Raw genomic sequence first — 20,963 nt, forward strand, 5'->3', positions numbered from 1 at the left:
CAGTACATCTAATAGGTATGTTGCAAAGCCTACCTGAAGCGTCGCTGAATATCTGCCGCTGAGGTTGTGCGCGATTTTGGCGCCGTTTAGAGGGGGCGGGTTTAAAACGCGATTTTCTCTAAGCTGTTCCAATCGAAAATGTTCAGCCTAGTTAATTATTAACGAAAAATCGCTGATAGACCCCGTCGCAAAAGCTATTATTAGGTTTAAAGGCCTTGAATAATAGTTATAGTAGTTTAAAAATCAATCTTTAAACCCGCGACCGTCAGCAACCGCAGGGCCTCATAAAGAAAATAGCAGAAGGTAGGTTGTATATTTTTACATTCAAAAGGGCTTCTAAAGATCCTTTTATACAAAATTTAATATTGCGAGTAGCTCAATTTGGGCCCATTATATCGCGCAGTATTTTTCTCGGCATTTGAGGCACAAATCTACCGCAATGTGAACGTTCTAAACCAGCGCGTTCCACAGGGACCCACTAGAAAGCTGATTTAAATGGGCATTTATTTACAGCAATTGAACACTGAATTCCTTCCATTTGGCCTATAAATTAATGTAAATGAGATTTAAAAATCATGTTTTATTGTGAATTATTTGTGAATATTATTTGGACATTTAGGCTATTTAAAAATGTTAATCATTTATTAAGAAATGGATAGATGTTTAGATCTAGTAATTGAAGTCTGAAATTAGCTACAATTAGGTAACTAACTAATTATATGCTTTAATTTCAGGTCATCCAAGTAAGATTATTTTATATTTGTTTCAGAATGCTTCAATCTATGATAACTGAAAATTTCATTCAGTTCTCTTAATTTTTAAGAAAGTTATGGGCTTTTGACTGTTCACGATCACAACTTTTTTGTTATGTCCATAGAAAATCAATAGGGAACAAGATGCTCATTTCTGAGTATGAAAATGGCCATAACTTTTTAAATACTTGAGATATGAAAGTGAATTAGATGTCAAATTAAACTTATTTTTATGCTTTATCTGATGGGATAAATTACAGACTTGATTTTTAAATCTCAAAATTTTGTAACATTGCTACATACAGTACATGGCAGCTGAGAATCCTGTGTAGTCGCATGAATGCTCAGAGATATCTCCACAACGGTTTACATTTGATTATTCTTTCCCCTACAGCACTTTTTTTGTGGACAAAATGGTGTCCACAATTAAGCTACACGTTCCTTAATGTTGGCGTCTAGAAGCTGACACCGACTACTGACAGTTTAAGGACCTGATCCTAAAAGCTGTTTCTCAGCACACATGGTCAACCAATCAAGATCTTCAGATTGATTGTGGTGGGGTGGGGGGGGGGGGGGAGAGAGAATGCTGGAAGAAAGTAGTGGGCAAGATAAAGCCTGGCAAGTGATAGGTGGATACACGGAAGAGGTGGGGCGGGGATATGGGTTTGATTGGCAGACAGGTGAACAAAAGCCAGAGGTGGAAATACAAAATATCACGAGTTTCCTTGTTTGCAGCAATGCATCTTTTGATTATAAATCTGAAGATTTTTTTTCCATCCACGTGGATTAAGCGATTTCCATCTGAAAATAAAGAAAGTGGAAAAAATCAACATTTTCCCTACTAATGCTGTTCAGACACAGGTTAGCACTGTAACAATAATCAAAACATTACAGTAAACTCTCTTTCTAAAGGACCATGGGGGTGGGGGGGGAGAGACGGAGAATGGTATCTGTTTTTAACAATTGTCCGCTATAACTGAGTAAGGATATCATTGTATCAGCGCTGGAGTAAAGGGCCTGTCCCACTTGGCCGTCATTTACGGACAGCCGTCTAGAGCGCGTGATGTATTGAATACCAGTTTATGATATTTACCCAGTTATGATATTTATGGTGATTTTCTAAAATGTTCCAGTTTCTTGAGTGGTGCTAGCAATTGGAAAAACTGCAGATTGTAATGCCCCTATTCAAAAAAAGAGGTGAATGAAAATGTAGCAAGCTGCAGACCAAATTAATCTGTAGGGAAGGAACTGCAGATGCTGGTTTAAATTGAAGAGAGACACAAAATGCAGGAGTAACTCAGGGGGACCGGCAGCATCTCTGGAGAGATGGAATGGATGATGTTTCAGAGTGAAGAAGGGTCTTGACCCACGAAGCGTTACACATTCGACCTGACATGTCACCCTTGTCCCACTTGGCCGTCATTTTACGCGACAGGCCGGGTGGCGGAGCGAAGGATCAGCACGAAATCCTGGCGTACTGGACAATACCCTGCGCACACTTCACACCCCTCCACGCCACAGCCATGCGCCCGTCCTGCCCTACCCACATGCCTAACAGGTCGCGTAAATGGCGCGCAAATAACGGCCAAGTGGGGACAGGCCCTTAACTCAACTGGTCAGGCAGCATCTCTGGAGAACATGGACAGGTTCATGTTTCGGGTCGTGACCCTTCCTCAGACTCTCGGTCGGGAACTGGGCCTGGAATCCAGGTGGGTGCTGGCAGCCGGAGTGCAGGTAAAAGCCGTCGGTGGCGTGGCTTTTTACTGTACCTCTGTACATATGATAATAATAAACCTAAACTAAACCCATTCCAAAATGCAGTGCACTGTGCACCTCCTCGATTATCTGTGATCCAACAACTACATAATCGAGTGCTTCTTCAGTAAGTGTCTACTTTTAAGTTTCTGGATACCCAAAAATAAAACTTTAATTTTCCAACTTTGAATGTTGTTTCACATAGGTGAACACTCTACTATGGGAAAAATATGTTTGGGCAATCTTTTAGAGAATTCAATTATTTTTTCCTCTTTTTTCCAGGTTGGCCATTGCATTCAGTCATAGTAGTCATATTTTTATGATGAGTAACAGTGCAAAATTTCACTGATTTAAGAATATAAAATCAAATTTTTGTCGCAGTCTTTCAATTTATAGATTATCTTCCGGAAATAAACCACCAAAAATGTTTTCCGTCTAACGCATTGATTTTAAACTTTCGTAACAGTTTTACTGCTGAAAAAAGTGGTGATTATCAGCAAGAATGGAAAACCTTCACATAACTTTTCACCAACTTCCTCTAAAATAATATTAACTTCAGATGAATAGGCAGAAGCATACTGTTCATTTATCAATTACAATTGATAATTATAGTCATTGTTATATTATTACACATTAGACTTTGGTTAGGGCTCGGGTTAGGGGGGGGGGCTAGGGTTAGGGTTAGGATTAGGTTAGGGCTGGGGTTGGGGCTGGAGCTGGGATTGGGCTGGGGCTAGGGTTTAGGGTTAGGGCTGGGCTAGGGTTAGGGCTGGGGCTAGGGTTAGGGCTGGGGCTAGGGTTAGGGCTAGGGTTGGGGCTGGGGCTAGGATTGGGGCTAGGGTTAGGGTTAGGGCTGGGGCTAGGGTTAGGGCTGGGGCTAGGGTTAGGCTGGGGCTAGGGTTGGGGCTAGGGTAGGGCTGGGGTTGAGGCTGGGGCTAGGATTGGGGCTAGGATTGGGGCTGGGGCTAGGATTGGGGCTAGGGTTAGGGCTGGGGCTAGGGTTAGGGCTGGGGCTAGGGTTGCGGCTGGGGCTAGGGTTAGGGCTGGGACTAGGGTTGGGGCTGGGGCTGGGCTAAGGGTTGGGGCTGGGGCTAGGTTGGGGCTGGGGCTAGGGTTGGGGCTGGGGCTAGTGTTGGGGCTAGGGTTGGGGCTACTTACCCCCGATCTCCAGCTCCATCTCCAGCCGGACACAAAGCCATCGGAGCCATCGCATCTTCCCGTGACCCATGTCCCTCTCCATGCCTGGACCTCTTCAACCCTTGTTTCCCCCCCCCCCCCTCCCACCACCACCGGGAACAAGGGCTGAAGAGGGGCGGGCGTGGAGAGGGACATCAGGACACGGGATGAACTGACGGCCTTATGTCCGGTTGAGCTGGAGCTGGATGGAGATCGGGTTTAAGTGTGGATGTGGCTGTGACGGGAATGGTGGCCCAAGCCTTAGCCCAGGATGGCCTGCGGAAGGACATGCCTGGCCATATCGTTTCCCGAATGGCACATGGCACGAATTTGGGAAAAAATAGCAAGTCAAATGTGGGGGTCCCTTGAAGGCAGAACGGGTGGAATTATTATGGGGTAACAAGGAATGGCAGAAGAAGTTGACAGTACTTAGTATCTGTCTTCAGTAAGAAACACACACAATCCCCAGAAGTTACTGGAAAGCAGAGGATCTAAGGGGTAAGGCTGAAAGAAATTGTCATTAGGCAAGATAGTATTGGTAGCCTAATGGGACTGAAGGCGATAAACCCCAGGCCTGATTGTCTGCAACCCAGGTCCCTCAGGGAGGTGGCTCAGAATAGTGGAGCACTTGGTGATCATTTTTCCAATGTTCAATAATTCGGATCAGTTCCTGTGGATTGGAAGATAGCTAATGTATCCACTTTTTTCAAGAAAGGAGCGAGAGAGAAACAGGGAATTAAAGACCAAAGTGAGCCCTGACTTCGGTGGTGGGAAAGATTGCTGGATTCAATTGTTAAACAAAGGTAATAATGGGGCAAGTTGGATAGCAGTAAAAGGATTAGGCAAGTCAGCATGGGATTTATGAAAGGGGAATAATCATGCTTGACTATCTGGAATTTTTTGAAGATGTGACACGTAAAATGGATGAAGGGGAGCAAGTGGACGTAGTGTATTTAGACTTTGAGAAAGCCTTTGATAAGGTCCCGCACGGGAGACTGGTGACTAAAATTAGAGCACATGGTATTGGGGTTAGGGGGTTGATATGATAAAAAATTGGTTGGCAGAACAGAAGCAAAGAGTAGGAGTGAACGGGTCCTTTGCAGAATGGCAGGCAGTGGCGAGTGGAGTGCCGCAAGGCTTGGTATTGGGGCCCGCAAACTGTTTACCATATAATTAAAGATTTGGAAGAGGGAATTAGGAGCAACACTAGCAAGTTTGTGGATGACACAAGCTGGGTGGCAGTGTGAGCTGTGAAGAGGATGTTAGGAGGTTGCAGGGTGACCTGGACAGGTTGAGTGAGTGGGCAGATGCGTGACAAATGCAATCTATATTACTAAAACTCTGTTCTTGACCGGTTTTGGCGATCTGTGCTGCGATTTCAGAGAGGAACGCCGCCACCTAGGGCCGTCATTTTTGGCCACCTCGCTCAGAGCCCCCCTCCGCCGCATGTGTGCCGAGGATGTTTCCCGTCGATGAAATATGACAGAGATATTAATGATTTTACAAAATTCCCCATTCTCTCTGCTGCTCCTGCTGGTGGGATGGGGAGGGACTATAAAACCAGGAAGTGGTGTGCCCCAATCAGTCTCTACAACATGGAGGTCTGAGCTCTGAATGACTGAACAAATGTCTACACAGCTGTGAGTAAGTACCCTTAATTTGGTTTGAAAATGAAAATATGGTTATGGTTAGTTTGAAGGAAAAAAGCACTGCCTGCAAATGGTTGTTTGGGGGGATTGGGGTTCTCTCTCTCTCCCCCCCCCTCTCTCCTCTCCTCCCCCCCCTCCTCTCCTCTCTATCCCTTCCACACACCTCCCTCCCCTCCACACCCCTACCCTCCACCCTCCCCCCTCCCTGCTCCCCCCCTCTCCCCCTCACCCCCCTCTCTCTCCCCCTCACTCTCACCCTCTCTCTCTCGGTCTCTGCCCCTTCTCTCTCTGCCCTCACTCTCTACCCCCACCCCCCCCCCCCCCCTCTAGATGTGACTGTAAGTTGGGGGCTATGTGTCAGTAGATAGGGTGGTTATGGGGTAAAAGGAGCAAATTAATAATATCTACTAATATGTTAATATGATATCAAGGGGGGGTAATTAGCGTGAGTGCGGGGGGGGGATCGTTAGTGTGTGTGACGCTGCATGCCGCCTCCCCCCCCACAACCGCACGTTGGGGGAACAGACCCAACGGGTCTGTACTTGCTCTAGTATAATATAGATAAATGTGAGGTTATCCACTTTGGTGGCAAAAATAAGGGGGCAGATTATTATCTCAATGGGGTTAGGTTAGGTAAGGGGGAGGTACAACGAGACCTGGGTGTCCTTGTACACCGGTCACTGAAAGTTGGCGTGCAGGTACAGCAGGCAGTGAAGAAAGCTAATGGAATGTTGGCCTTCATAACAAGAGGATTTCAGTATAGGAGTAAAGAGGTTCTTCTGCAGTTGTATAGGGCTCTGGTAAGACCACATCTGGAGTATTGTCTACAGTTTTGGTCTCTAATTTGAGGAAGGACATCCTTGTGATTGAGGCAGTGCAGCGTAGGTTCACAAGATTGATCCCTGGGATGGCGGGACTGTCATATGAGGAAAGATTGAAAAGACTAGGCTGTATTCACTGGAGTTTAGAAGGATGAGGGGATATCTTATAGAAACATATAAAATTTAAAAGGACTGGACAGCTAGATGTAGGAAAAATGTTCCCAATGTTGGGCAAGTCCAGAACCAGGGGCCACAGTCTTAGAATAAAGGGAGGCCATTTAAGACTGAGGTGAGAAAAAACGTTTTCACCCAGAGAGTTGTGAATTTGTGGAATTCCCTGCCCAGAGGGCAGTGGAGGCCAAATCACTGGATAGGATTTAAGAGAGAGTTAGATAGAGCTCTAGGGGCTAGTGGAATCAAGGGATATGGGGAGAAGGCAGGCACGGGTTATTGATTGGGGATGATCAGCCATGATCACAATGAATGGCGGTGCTGGCTCGAAGGGCCGAATGGCTTTTACGTTTCCAGAAGAAATTAAAAAAAAGAAAGATTATATTTTCCTCTAAGACTTCAGCGCCGTTCGGGAATGGTGCTTGAATATAGGTACGTACCCGCTATGCATCAAAAAACTGTTTTCACGTTTCTCGTCCCGCGAATCAGGAGAAATTCACAAGACTTTTGAATTCCGCGGTCTTTTGAGGTCGGAAGATCGGGACAAGGAATTTTTGAAAAGAAATGGTGAGAGGAATTTTTTTATGGGTGATAAATATTTTAATTATTAATACCTACCTTTTAAAAGTATTTTCATTTCAGATAGATCCCCCATTAAATAAATATGCAGACTTGAAATTTCACTAGTAACAATCGGGACATGTGGTTTTCGGGGGGGGTGGGGGCATCGAATATCGGGGGAAAAAAAAAAAGATAATTTAGGGTTTAATCTTTATTTATGAGGATTATGTTTATTAACAATATGGAAAAGGAAGAAATGGATAGAATTACGGATTTTCCTTATACACAGCATCAAAGTAGCGGGACAGCAAAGTAGACACTGAAGAATCGCCCAATCGTTTTATCTGAGAATTCTGAGCTATGGAGTCTACTTAATAAGTGCAATCCAGAAATAGTCATCAGTCATTCCATACTGCTAACAATTTCAAAGTTTCTCATGACCAACAATCAGAAACATTGTGCCAAACTTAGGTAATCCATCTGTACAGTATAAGTTTTATTTTACCATACTTGAGACACTGTGCTGAAACAGGTCCTTCGGCCCATCGGGACCGCACTGACCAGCGATCACCCCGTACGCTAGGACTATCCTACACACTGCACATGGCCGGGTATTCGGCTAGCCAGGCGGCGGGAGGATCCCGGCAAGCCTTGGCAAAGCCCACCAGCAGGCCCAATACTCTCCGCAGACAGGAACCCGCCTGTAAGGCCCGGCTCACCCACCCAGAGTGGAGTGAGTTGGACAGAGGGCCAGTAAGCAGACCGGCTGCAGGAGGCAGTGTACTGCCTTGACGGGGGAGTGGGCCGCTGGAGGCCCTGCAACAGCCTGTGCCTCGTCTGGACTGGGCACCGCTCCAAGAGGCCGAGCACGTGGACCGGAGCACCGTCTAGAGTGGTGGAGGACATCATAGTCACTCATGGCCAGGCCGACCCTGCAATGCCACCAGGACAACAGGCCTTCATGGTCAGGTCAAAAACCTGAACTTACAATTGTCACTCGAAAATGGCACCAAAACAGGTGACTGTATACTGACTCTGTGTACTACTTTAAGACACTTGTATCTGCGATGCTCAGCTAACATGTATTTAAGTGTTTCTGTATAGTGACACTTGTACTGAACTGTATACAAAAATGAATTTCACTGTACCTCAGTACATGAGAGAAATAAAGTGCCATTGAACCACTGAACACAAGGAATAATTTACAATTTCTGGAAGCCAATTAACCTACAAACCCCTTCTTTGGAGAGTGGGAGGAAACCGGAGCACCCGGAGAAATCCTATGGGGTCACAGGGAGAATGTACAAACTCCATACAGCCACCCCTCTAGTCAGGATGGAACCCGGGTCTCTGGCGCTGTGAGGCAGCAACTCTACCGCTGCGCCACTGTGTCAACACTACACGTGACAATAATAAACCTAAATCTAAATCTTGTGGGTCGATGAGACTAAATCCTGGAATAATTCACCAACAAACTTGTCAATGACTGGTGGATAGACAAAAAATGTCTGCCTACCTTTGAATTTTCCAGCATCTGCAGTTCTTTCTTAAACAATGACTGATGGATCTCAGATTATGAATGAAAATATCTCTAATAAGCTTATTTAAATTAACTTGATTAATAATCTCAGAGATAAACTTACCCGAGAAAACCGCTCGAGTCTGTTTTTTCATCCACTTATGCCACATTGAGCAGATGTACTGATTCTGTTCGTCAAATACTTTCAGATTGTGGGTCACGTTGAAATAGCCATTGCTTTCTTTCATGATTATTTCACTGTGTTTGTTTAAATGGTTCCCCGATGTGTCCTTCCACTCCACCGTTGGGGCAGGATACCACCCTGACGACTGGCAAGAGAGTATGTCCATTTTGGAATTTGTGATAACTCGGATAGGATCAGCAACAGCTGCCAAGAAAAGAAACATAAATAGAAACCATTAATGGCAACATGGTGGCACAGCGGTAGAGTTACTGCCTTACAGCGCCACAGACCTGGCTTCCATCCTGTCTATGGGTGCTGTCTGTACGGAGTTTGTACGTTTTCCCCGTGACAACGTGGGTTTTCTCCAGGTGCTCCAGTGTCCTCCCACACTCCAAAGATGTGCAGGACAATTGAGATTTTTTACCGATGCAATTAACTACCGACCTAGGATAGACATAAAATGCTGGAATAACTCAGGCAGCATCTCTGTAGAAGGAATAGGTGACGTTTCGGGTCAAGACCTTTCTTAAGACCTGTATGTCTTTTGTGTGGGAGGAAGCCGGTGTCCCCACGTGGTCACGGGGAGAACGTACATACTCCATACAGACTGTACCCATAGTAAGGAACGAACTCTGGTCTCTGGTGCAGTAAGACAGCAACTCTACCGCTACGCCACCATGCCGCCATTAATAGTTGTATAATTAGACACCCCAAAGACACCCCTGTTCTTTGTAACTTTGATGCCGTGGACATTCTCAGCTACATTTCCTCCTGACTGAGGCATGAAGTTTATTTGAACTGGTGGAACTTCACAAGAGAATTTTGATGAAGGGAGATGACACCAGAATTTCCGGCATCTGGCTTCCTGTAAAAAAGCTGTGTTAAGAATTAAAAAGAATCCCAAATACTGAACAATGAAATAAATAAACCCTGGTACATTTGACCCTCACTGTAAACAGAATAAGAGAGAAGACAAGGAGGTTTCCAGTAGTGGGTGAGTCTAGAACCTGAGGGCACAACATCAGAATAAAACAATGTTCCTTTAGAAAGGAGAAGAGGAGGAATTTCTACAGCCCGAGGGTGGTGAATCTGTGGAATTCATTGACATTGACACTGTGGAGTCCAAGTCATTGGGTATTTTTAAAATGGAGATTGACAGGTTCTTGATTAGATCGGGCGTCAGGGGGTATGGGGAGAAGGCAGGAGATGGCCGAATGACCGATGGGCCGAATGGCCTAATTCTGCTCCTATCAAGTATGAAAACATACCCCAAACAGATAGCTGGACAAATTTAGTTCCATATCCATTGTCAGTGCTAATACTGACACTGTACTTTCCCTCATCCCAGATTTCGACATTCTTCAATGTAAGGAATGCTTTTCCTTCTTTAAATGAGAATGTGTCGACTTCAATTCTTCCTGAGTAGTTGACATGTTGTTTGCTGACATCACTTTTATCTTCCTTGTACTCGTACAAGATTCCGGCAACTTGATGCTTCTCCCACCTCACCCTCGGTACACATGGATTGTCGCACTCAACGTACAATTGAAGGTGACATCCTTGCCGATCTCTACATCTATGGCTGGTTCACAAGCGAATGCATCTGAACAAAAGACAGAAAAGGGTTTATTATTGTCACCTTCACTTGAGTTGAGTTTAGTTATTGTCACGTGTACCGAGGTACAGTGAAAAGCTTTTGCTGGGTGCTAACCAGTCAGCAGAAAGACAACAATCGAGCTGTCCAAAGTGTACAGATGCACGATAAAGGCAACAATGTGCACAATGTTTATGCAAGATAAAGTCCAATCAAAGATAATCTGATGGTCTCTAATGAGGTAGATAGTAGTTGAGGAATGCTCTCTAGTTATTGGTGGGATGGGTCAGTTGTCTAATAACAGCTGGGAAGAAACTGTCCCCGAATTTGACCAGGTCCTGATGTTAAATTAGTTATTTTTTGCCAGTCTAATTCAAGAAAACTTGATTCAAACCGTTGCTGCTAAAATCAATTCTTTATTCTGACAGTGCTGGATAATTCTTTAAACCTTCTAACACAAAGTTAGAAACTCTGGAGCAGGTCGAAAGAACTACTGACTTTGGCATAAATGTAACACATTATATAGGTAAAAGACAAGGATAGTACAAAAGGAGTGGCAAACTATTAACCAATCATTATGGTTTACCATACATTTAACTTATTTGCATTAACCAATCAACTAAATCCTTTCCATTGACTGACAAAATGTATAGTCACATGATTTTCCCTTTTCCAGCCCCTTTACAACCTTCTTCCCCTCTGTGGTTTCTTCAACCTCTTTGCTCAAAATCATTTTATTTCAATAAAGTAAAACCACAGATATAAAACTAATTCTCACAGAATACTTTTCAGAATATACACATAATATAGCAATCACACAACACATACATACAAAACATATTTTCACTTTTGGAAAAGAAAGTTATTTCTAAAACTTCAGATTTAAACAAAGTCTAATACTGACAATTGTAATTAAACACAATACACTTCACAATTAATTTCCTTACAACCACATAGTTAAAATACAGTTACTTGTGGATTACAAAGATTAAAGATGAGCTTTGCCCCATTCTTGCAAAGTGGTAAAGACTTAAGTTATTGCTAATCACACAATTCCCAACTCCATCCACATAAAGGCCATTAACTATCACACTTGATTGCTTCTTCACAAGCTCGGGTCTAATTTCATTTTGTATTACAACCACCCCCTTCTATCTCTGGAGGAAAAGAATGCAAGGCCTCTTCACTAAAAGCATTCCTCACAACAAATGAAAGATTATCAAAACAGAAGGTACACAAAATTGCTGGAGAAACTCAGCAGGTGCAGCAGCATCTATGGAGCGAAGGAAATAGGCGACGATTCGGGCCGAAACCCTTCTTCAGACTGATGGGGGGTGGGGGGGAGAAGGAAGGAAAAAGGGAGGAGGAGGAGGCCGAGGGCGGGCGGATGGGCGGATGGGAGGAGACAGCTCGAGGGTTAAGGAAGGGGAGGAGACAGAAAGGGCTAGCAAAATTGGGAGAATTCAATGTTCATGCCATCCGGACGCAAGCTGCCCAGGCGGATTATGAGGTGCTGTTCCTCCTATTTCCAGTGTTGCTCACTCTGGCAATGGAGGAGACCCAGGACAGAGAGGTCGGATTGGGAATGGGAGGGGGAGTTGAAGTGCTGAGCCACCAGGAGTTCAGGTAGGTTATTGCGGACTGAGCGGAGGTGTTCGGCGAAACGATCGCCCAACCTCCGCATAGTCTCCCCGATGTAAATCAGCTGACATCTAGAGCAGCGGATGCAGTAGATGAGATTGGAGGAGATACAGGTGAACCTTTGTCGCACCTGGAACGACTGCTTGGGTCCTTGAATGGAGTCGAGGGGGGAGGTGAAGGGACAGGTGTTGCATTTCTTGCGGTTGCAACGGAAAGTGCCCGGGGAGGGGGTGGTACGGGAGGGAAGGGAAGAATTGACAAGGGAGTTGCGGAGGGAGCGGTCTTTGCGGAAGGCAGACATGGGGGGAGATGGGAAGATGTGGCGAGTGGTGGGGTCACGTTGGAGGTGGCGGAAATGGCGGAGGATTATGTGTTGTATTTGCCGGCTGGTGGGGTGAAAGGTGAGGACCAGAGGGACTCTGCCCTTGTTGCGAGTGCGGGGATGGGGAGAGAGAGCAGTGTTGCGCGGTATGGATGAGACCCTGGTGCGAGCCTCATCTATGGTGGCGGAGGGGAATCCCCATTCCCTGATGAACGAGGACATTTCCGATGCCCTGGTATGGAATGTCTCATCCTGGGAACAGATGTGGCGTAGGCTGAGGAATTGGGAGTAGGGGATGGAGTCTTTACAGGGGGCAGGGTGGGAAGACGTGTCGTCCAGATAGCCATGTGAGTCAGTAGGTTTGTAGTGTATGTCGGTCAGGAGTCTGTCCCCTGCGATGGAGATGGTGAGGTCAAGGAATGGTAGGGAAGTGTCGGAAATGGTCCAAGTGTATTGGAGCGCCGGATGGAAGTTGGTGGTGAAGTGGATGAAGTCAGTCAGTTGTGTGTAGGTGCAGGAGGTGGCCCTAAAGCAGTCGTCAATGTAACGGAGATAGAGGTCGGGGATGGAGCCCTGGTACGTATTGAACAAGGATTGTTCAACGTACCCGACAAAGAGGCAGGCGTAGCTGGGGCCCATGTGTGTGCCCATAGCTACGCCTTGTGTTTGGAGGAAATGGGAGGAGTCAAACGTAAAGTTGTTGAGGGTGAGGACCAACTCCGCTAGGCGGAGGAGAGTGTCAGTGGCTGGGTATAGGTTGCTCCTCTGGTCGAGGAAGAACCGGAGGGCTTTGAGGCCATCCTGGTGGGGGATGGAGGTGTAGAGTGACTGGACATCCATGGTGAAGATGAGGGGGTGAGGGCCTAGAGAGTGGAATGCGTGGAGGTGGCAGAGTGTCTGAGGTGTCTAGAACATAGGTGGGAAGGGATTTGACCAAGGGGGATAGGATGGAGTCAAGGTATGTGGAGATGAGTTCGGTGGGGCACGAACAAGCAGAGACAATGGGTCTGCCGGGAGAGCTGGGTTCAAAACAGAGTTACTTTCTCAGTTTCTGGTAACCATAAGAAATCCTTTTGCAAAGGTCACGCAACTATCACCTATGCCTTATCTCTTATCTCAACATAAATACATTTAAACAGCACAAACCATCTCAGACTAGTATCTACCCTTGGTGCCGACAATCCAACATAGACAACCATAAATCTCCTTAATGATACACCCGAGCTCGGAAGATGTGTCACAAAGGAAGAAGGATGGTGCCCATCAGATCAACATTTCCATGTTGTGATAAGCCATCTGTTCTCCTGTGTGTTTTCTTTGTTCATTATTTCTTTGTGGAGGCATGTATTTCTGAAAGCCCCAACTCCAAGCTTTTCTCTTGCAACTTAATACAAGTTCCTTAAGAACTTATCATTTGAGCAATTTTATTATATATTTCCTCACTGATTCTTGGTGACTTTAACATTCACGTTTGCTGTCCCACGAAGCCTTTTGTGAGTGAATTTATGAACCTGGTTGAGTCCTTCAATCTGTCTCTACTCACCACTGGACCCATGCACAAGCTTGGCCATACACTAGACCTAGTGCTTTCGTCTGGTCTCCCAACTTGTAACACAGATATTATTGATGCCTGCCTATCTGATCATAGTGCAATTATATTTGATACATCTCTGCCTTTCTCTCCATCAAAATCCCATCTCCCTGCTCGCTACTCCCGCTATGTTAACTCCACAATGGCCAGTAAGTTCTCTGAGGCTCTCATAGCCGCCCCCGACATCTGCACTATTGAGGCGTCCACCCCTCATCTCAGTACCGACGACCGCATTTCTTTATTCAATACTAACTGCTCTTCCATCATGGATTCTGTTGATCCTCTTAAAATGAAAAAGCCTAAGCCTAAAGGTGAGCCGTGGCTCAATGATACCACCAGAGCCCTAAGAAGAGAATGCAGAAAATCAGAACGGAAGTACACATCTGATAAGCTTCAAATTTCCTTTGAACTCCTGAAAAACAATCTTCACAAATACCAGGAAGCGGTAAAATCTGCAAGAACTAAATATTTTTCCACCCTTATCTCCAAAAACGCTCATAATTCCAAGGTCCTTTTTAACCATCACCTCCATCATCTGTCCTGCCACCAGCACCAGCCTAACTGGGTCCCCTGCCAAGTGCGAGGAATTTACCACATTTTTCACCAGCAAAGTAAAGAACATCAGAACGAATATTTCCCCTCCCACCCGTGACCTGGTTATCTCATTGGTCTGCTCTTCAAAATTAGACAGTTTACAACCCGTTACTTTACCCTCCCTTGTAAAACTGATCACCACCATGAAACCTACTACCTGCCCCCTCGACACTGTCCCCTCTGCCCTCCTAAAGGTTGTCATTACAACAGCTGGTCCCAGCATCCTCGCCATCTTCAACAGCTCTCTGGCCACTGGCATTGTACCTACCAGCTTCAAACATGCCAGCCACTCCTGAACAAAACCTAACCTCGACCCCACCTTGCCAAGCAATTACAGACCCATTTCTAAACTGCCTTTCCTGTCAAAAGCCCTTGAAAAGGTAATTTTAAGTCAACTTATGCCTTACCTTCACTAAAACACTACCTTGGAAACTTTCCAATCAGGTTTCAGGACTCACCACAGCAGTCTGCCTTGTTGAAGGTACATATGACCTACTGCTCACCGTTGACTCCGGCAACTGTGCAATCCTGCTCCTTCTCGACCTCAGTGCAGCATTTGATACTGTCGACCACACCATCCTAATTGACCATCTCCGGTACGGGGTTGGTATTGATGGCACTGCCCAGAGCTGGTTCATCTCTTACCTCAAAGGTAGGAGTTTCTCTACTAACATAGGCAACTCTTTCTCCTCCCCAGCTAATCTCTGCTGCGGGGTTCCACAAGGTTCCATCCTTGGCCCCATTCTCTTCTCCCTGTATATGCTCCCCTTAGGCCAAGTCATTGAAAGGCACAGCATTTCCTTCCATTGCTACACAGACGATACCCAACTCTATCTCCCCCTGAAGCCCAAAAACCAATCTAATCTGTTTAACCTTACCCACTGCCTCGAGGATATAAAGTGTTGGATGGCCCAGAACTTCCTCCAACTAAACGAGAGTAAGTCTGAGGTCATCCTTCTCGGCCCCTCGGACTCAATCAAAATGATAGCAGGCAGCCTTGGAAGCCTTACCCCACTACTCAAACCTCACGTCAAAAACCTTGGCGTGATATTTGACTCAGCACTGAAATTTGACAAACAAGTCAATGCCTAAAAGCTAGCTTCTTTCAGCTTCGGATAGCTAAAATAAAAAAATTCCTCCAGTTTGATGACCTGGAAAAGATCATCCACACATTCATCTCCTCCCGCCTAGATTACTGCAACTCCCTTTACACTGGCATCAGCCAATCTTCCCTGTCCCGACTGCAACTGGTCCAAAACACCGCAGCGAGACTCCTGACGGGCACCCGAAAAAGGGACTACATCACCCCGATCCTGGCCTCTCTCCACTGGCTCCCTGTGCGGTTCCGTTTAAACTTTAAGATCCTCCTCTATGTCTACAAAGCCCTCAATGGGCTTGCCCCCACCTACATAAAAAGTCTGCTCACCCACCACTCCACCTCCAGGCCCCTCAGATCGGCCGACTTGGGGTTGCTGAATATCCCAGTCTAGGCATAAGCTCAGGGGCGACCGCACCTTTGCGGTTGCAGCCCTTAAGACTGTGGAACAGCATCCCCCTTCCCATCAGAACTGCCCCCTCCATCGACTCTTTTAAAGTAAAGACTAAAGACTTATCTATACTCCCAAGCCTTTCCTGACGTCCTCTGGGTGAGGGCTATATCTATATATGTATGTAGTTTGTTTGTTTATACTATTCTTATAACAAATGTAAAGCACTTTGGCCAACGAGAGTTGTTTTTTAAATGTGCTATATAAATAAATGTGACTTGACTTGACTTGAATCTGGTGGTGTGCGTTTTCACACTTCTGTACCTCTTGCCTGATGGGAGAGGGGATAGGGAAGAAGAGGGAGTGGCTAGCGTGCAACTTGTCCTTAATTACGCTGCTGGTCTTGCAGAAGCGAGTCAAAGGAATGGAGATCCCGACCCGAAACATCACCCATTCCTTCTCTCCAGAGATGCTGCCAGTTCCGCTGCGTTACTCCAGCATTTTGTGTCTATCAAAGAAATGAAGGTTGGTTTGTGTGATGGTCTGGGCTGTGTGTGTCCACAACTCCCTGCAACTTATTGCAGTCTTGAGCTGATGCCAAACCAGGCTGTGATGCATCCTGATAAAATGCTTTCTATGGTGTATATGTAGAAGTTGCTGAGAGTTGTTGGGGACATGTACAGAGATACAGTGAAAAGCTTTGTTTAGCATGCAGTCCAATCAAATCAGATACTATATACAAATACAATGAAGCCAAACTCAAATAAAGAGAGTGCAGAATATAGATCTCAGCATTGTAGTGCAATAGTTCCATAGACAAAGGAGTTGAGGAGTCTGAGGGTGGTGAATCTGTGGAATTTATTACCAGACAGCAGTGGAGATTGTCTTTTTTTAAAGCAGAGATTGCTAGATTCTTGACCAGTAAGCGTCAGATATGCCATTTCTTGTAGCCTTGGTAGGTAATTATATGTTATTGTCGTTGGTTTACCATTGTCACGTGTACTGAGATAGTAAAAATATATCATTTTATGTGCTATCCTGACAGATCATATCATACACAAGTACAACAGGTTGTGCTAAAGACAAATGAAAATTACAGTGTGTAGGAAGGAACTGCAGATGATGGTTTACACCAAAGGTAGACACAAAATGCTGGAGTAACTCAGTGGGACAGGCAGCATCTCTGGAGAGAAGGAATGGGTGAAGTTTCAGGTCGGGACCCTTCTTCAGACTGAGTGGCAGGAGAGAGGGAAACAGAGATGTTGAAGGGTAAGGTGTGAAAACAAGAAATCAAAAAGGGAGTTGTCAAGGAAAATATAGAATGAATCATTGTTAGCTGCGGGGCCGTGACACCAATGCATCCAACCAGTAAAATGTAATCAGGAGGAAACTAATCAAACTAGCATGAGGGAGAGATGGAGAAAGGAGAAAAGCAAGGATTACTTGAAGTTACAGAAGTCAATATAAATACATCTAGGTTATAAACTGCCCAAGCAAAATGTGAGGTGCTGGGCCTCGCACTGACAGCGGAGGAGGCCCAGGATAGAAAGGTCAGTGTGGGAATGGGTGGTGGAGTTAAATGATTTAGCAACTGAGATGTCATGTTGGCCAAGGCTGACTGAGTGGAGGTGTTGAACGAAATAATCGGCGAGTGTGCGCTTAGTCTCGCCGATATACAGTAGTCCATACCTGGAACAGTGGATACAGTAGATGAGGTTGGAGGAGGTGCAAGTGAACCTCTGCCTCACCTGAATGGACTGTCGGGGACCTTGGACAGAGTCGAGGGAGGAGGTATAGGGACAGGTGTTGCATCTCCATCCGTTGCAGGGGAAAGTACCTGGGGAGGGGGTGGTTTGGGTGGGAAAGGACGAGTTGACCAGGGAGTTGAGGGAATTGGCTCCATGGAAAGGAGTAGAGATGGGAAGATGTGGATCATGGTGGAATCATGTTGGAGGGGGTGAAAATGTCAGAGGAATATGTGCTGTATGCGACAGTCCTTTCAGATGAGGCAGAGGTTCACTTGATACCTTCCCCTCAGTAACAATGTTCCATTCTACATTTTCCTTGACCTTCATCCCCCTTGATCTCTCGTTTTTACACCTAACCCTCCCATATCTCTATGTCTTCCTCTCCCCTGACTCTCAGTCTGAAGAAATATCTCAACCTAAAAAATCACCCATTCTTTCCATCCAGAGATGCTGCCTGTCACATTGAGTTACTCCAGCATTTTGTGTCTATCGTCAAAGATTATAGTGTGATAGAGCAAGTGTAGATTCATGTTCACGGGCCTGTTAGGCTGCAGCAAATATGTCTTTCATTGTTCTGTTGTCAGTACATTTGAGAAATAACACTCTTGACTCTCTCCTTAGATGGTGTATATCAATAAGACGAGAGATCTGGTTATTATTGCTCCTTACTCTGTGCACATTATGTTTTAAATGTTGATTGCTTTGCTTTGTTGAATACAAGTGATTTGGGAAAAGATATCTTGCTTGTTGCATCCCACCATTTTATTTTGCTGTTTATTGTGATGAAGATTTAGGTTTATTATTGTCATGGCTACTGACGTACAGTGAAAAGCTTTGTTTCACAACTATCCAAACAATTCAGATAATACTCTACATAAATAAATCAAGTATTCAGGTTGAGCGAAGGGGAAGATACAGAGTGCAGAATATAGTTCTCAGTATTGTAGCGCACCAGTTCCAGAGACAAAGTCCAATGTCCACAATGGGGTAGAGATGAATCAGACAGTAACCTAGCTCATGGAAGAATGCTTTGAAAAGCCTGGTGACAGAGGTGAAGAAGCTGCTCCTGAGTCTGGTGGTGCCCACTTTCAAGCTTCTATACATTTTGCCAGATGGGAGCAAGGAGAAGAGGAATGACAGGGTTGGGACGTCTTTGATTATTTTGTTTCTTTTTTGAATGCCTGGTTTGGGCTTTTCAACACAGGCTTTGGAAAACGGTGGTCATTCTCGGTTACATTGTCTGTTTGTCAGAAATAGATGACACATGGAACTGCAACTGCTGGAATCTTACGTTGAACAGAAAGTACTTGAGTAACTCAGAGGGTCATGCAGGATCTCTGGAGGACATGGATGGACGATATTTCAGATCGGGACCCTTCAGAAATAGAAGATCTTCTCCAGGGTCTTCAGTGTTACAATACTCGACAAGGTTATATTCAAGGCAGAATTGAATTAATTGTAAGATACAGCATGGAAACAGGCCCTTCGGCCCACCGAGTCCACGCCGACCATCGATCACCCGTTCACAGTAGTTCTATGTTATCTCACTTTTGTATCCACTCCCTAAACACGACGGGCAATTTACAAAGTTCAATTAACTTACAAACCCACGTCTTTGTGTGTGGAAGGAAACAGGAACACCTGGAGGAAACCCACACGGTCACAAGGGGAACATGACACACAGACATCACCCGAGGTCAGGAATGAACCCGGATCTCTGGCACTGAGGCAGTGGCTTTACCAGCTGTACCAACCAATGTGCTCAATTGATGGAGTGACGTTTGACCATATCTGTGAATAGGCCAAGGCAGAATATCAGTGGATAATTCGAAAATATGATCATTCATTTTGCCAGTGGTCACAGTAGTGGCAAAATTCAGTCAAGTGGAGACCAATAAAGTTGTTATGTCCCAAAGGTCCTTTTACAGACAGGTTATCCTAATCACTGTTGGGATGAATAAAACTGTTTCGAGAAACAGAACCGCAGATGTTGGTTTAAATAAAAACACAAAGTGCTGGGGTAACTCAGTGGGAAATGCATGCGGAGGGGATGTTTCCAGTAGTGGGTGGGCCTCGGACCAGAGGGTACAGACTCACGTCGCAGCGGCCTCTGCAGTCCGTCTGTCTTTTTGTTATTTTTTGTCCCGTTTTAATGTAGTTTTTATTATTTTATTTGTGTATGTGTGTGGGTATGTGTGTAGGGGGTGGGGGGGCGGGGGGTGGGGGAAACTTTTTCAATCTTTCCCCTGCACGGAGAACCCGACCTTTTCCCTGTCGGGTCTCCGTTGTCGTTGGGGCCTAGCACCGTGGAGCGGCCTCCGGCAGGAATGACCTGGAGCTCCAGTTACGGAGCTGCGGACTTTACTCACCATCGTGGAGCTGGCCGAGCGGGTGGAGCGGTGGTGGCGCGCTGCTGCGACCCGACCCCGGGGATTCGGAGGCTTACCGCAGGTCTGGTAGACAGGAACACCGGGAGCCCGCGGTTCCCTGCTGGGAGGACGCTTTTTAGGGCTTCCGCAATGGCGACTTCACCCGCCCGAGTTGCGGGGTTGAAGATTACCTGGAGCGGGGCCTTGCATCATTGCCCCGCGCGGCTTGGAATGGCTGCGGGACTTTGCTAGCGCCCGCCGGGGGCTCCAACAACAAGGCCCGGAGCGTGGCCTTGCATCACCCGGCGCGGCGTAAATGGCCGCGGGACAATTACCATCGCCCGCCGGGGGCTTTGACTTTGACTCCGACATCGGGAGGGGAATGGGGAGTGCAGGGGAGAGATAAGTTTTTGCCTTCCATCACAGCGAGGAGGAGATGCGCTGTGATGGATGTTTGTGTAAATTGTGTTGTGTCTTGGGTCTTTTTTTTCTTGTGTGTATGACTGTAGAAACAACATTTCATTTGAGCCTCTATGAGGTTCAAGTGACAAATAAATTGTATTGTATTGTGTACAGCCTTATAATAAAGGGACGTATCTTTAGAATAGAGATGAGGAAGAATTTCTTTAGCCAGAGTGTGGGGAACCTGTGGAATTCATTGTCACAGATTGTTACAGGTTCTTAATTAGTAAGGGCATCAAAGGTTACGGGAAGAAGGCAGGAGAATGGGGTTTAGGCTGTAGGTCGAGCATCAAAAATGTGTCTAGAAATCAACTTTCGTGACCCATGTCTCGGAACTACACGAAATCTTGCAAAGATTTAGATTAAATATAATTGAGGAGGAAGTCATAACTCGTCATTGCCAATTTTGCACATTAATTAATTAAACTAATTAGAAAATGCGATTGAAAATGTAAGCGCCGTCTAGTATCCAATGCCCATATTACACCTTGGGGGGGGCCTATTTCCGTATTGCAGTCTCTTATATTATACCATCTATATATGTATATATGACGTGAACATGACTGT

The 20,963-nt window shown here is 45.7% G+C and overlaps 1 protein-coding gene and 1 long non-coding RNA gene across 2 annotated transcripts in view; both read right to left on the bottom strand.

Moving 5' to 3' along the window:
• LOC116980854 (tyrosine-protein phosphatase non-receptor type substrate 1-like) overlaps positions 1 to 20,963 on the bottom strand; it is a 171,901-nt gene that overhangs the window by 38,044 nt on the left and 112,894 nt on the right. The window lies entirely within an intron of this gene.
• The window catches only part of LOC116980856, a 30,702-nt gene continuing 11,266 nt past the window's right edge, over positions 1,528 to 20,963 (bottom strand). Inside the window, exons 3-5 of the long non-coding RNA XR_004414080.1 lie at positions 9,857 to 10,191; positions 8,529 to 8,792; positions 1,528 to 1,553 (exon numbers count right to left, since the gene is read on the bottom strand). This is a non-coding gene — a long non-coding RNA (uncharacterized LOC116980856). The remainder of the gene's footprint in view (positions 1,554 to 8,528; positions 8,793 to 9,856; positions 10,192 to 20,963) is intronic.

The sequence above is a fragment of the Amblyraja radiata genome, chromosome 14 (genome assembly GCF_010909765.2).
Source record: "Amblyraja radiata isolate CabotCenter1 chromosome 14, sAmbRad1.1.pri, whole genome shotgun sequence".
Taxonomy (NCBI): Eukaryota; Metazoa; Chordata; class Chondrichthyes; order Rajiformes; family Rajidae; genus Amblyraja; species Amblyraja radiata.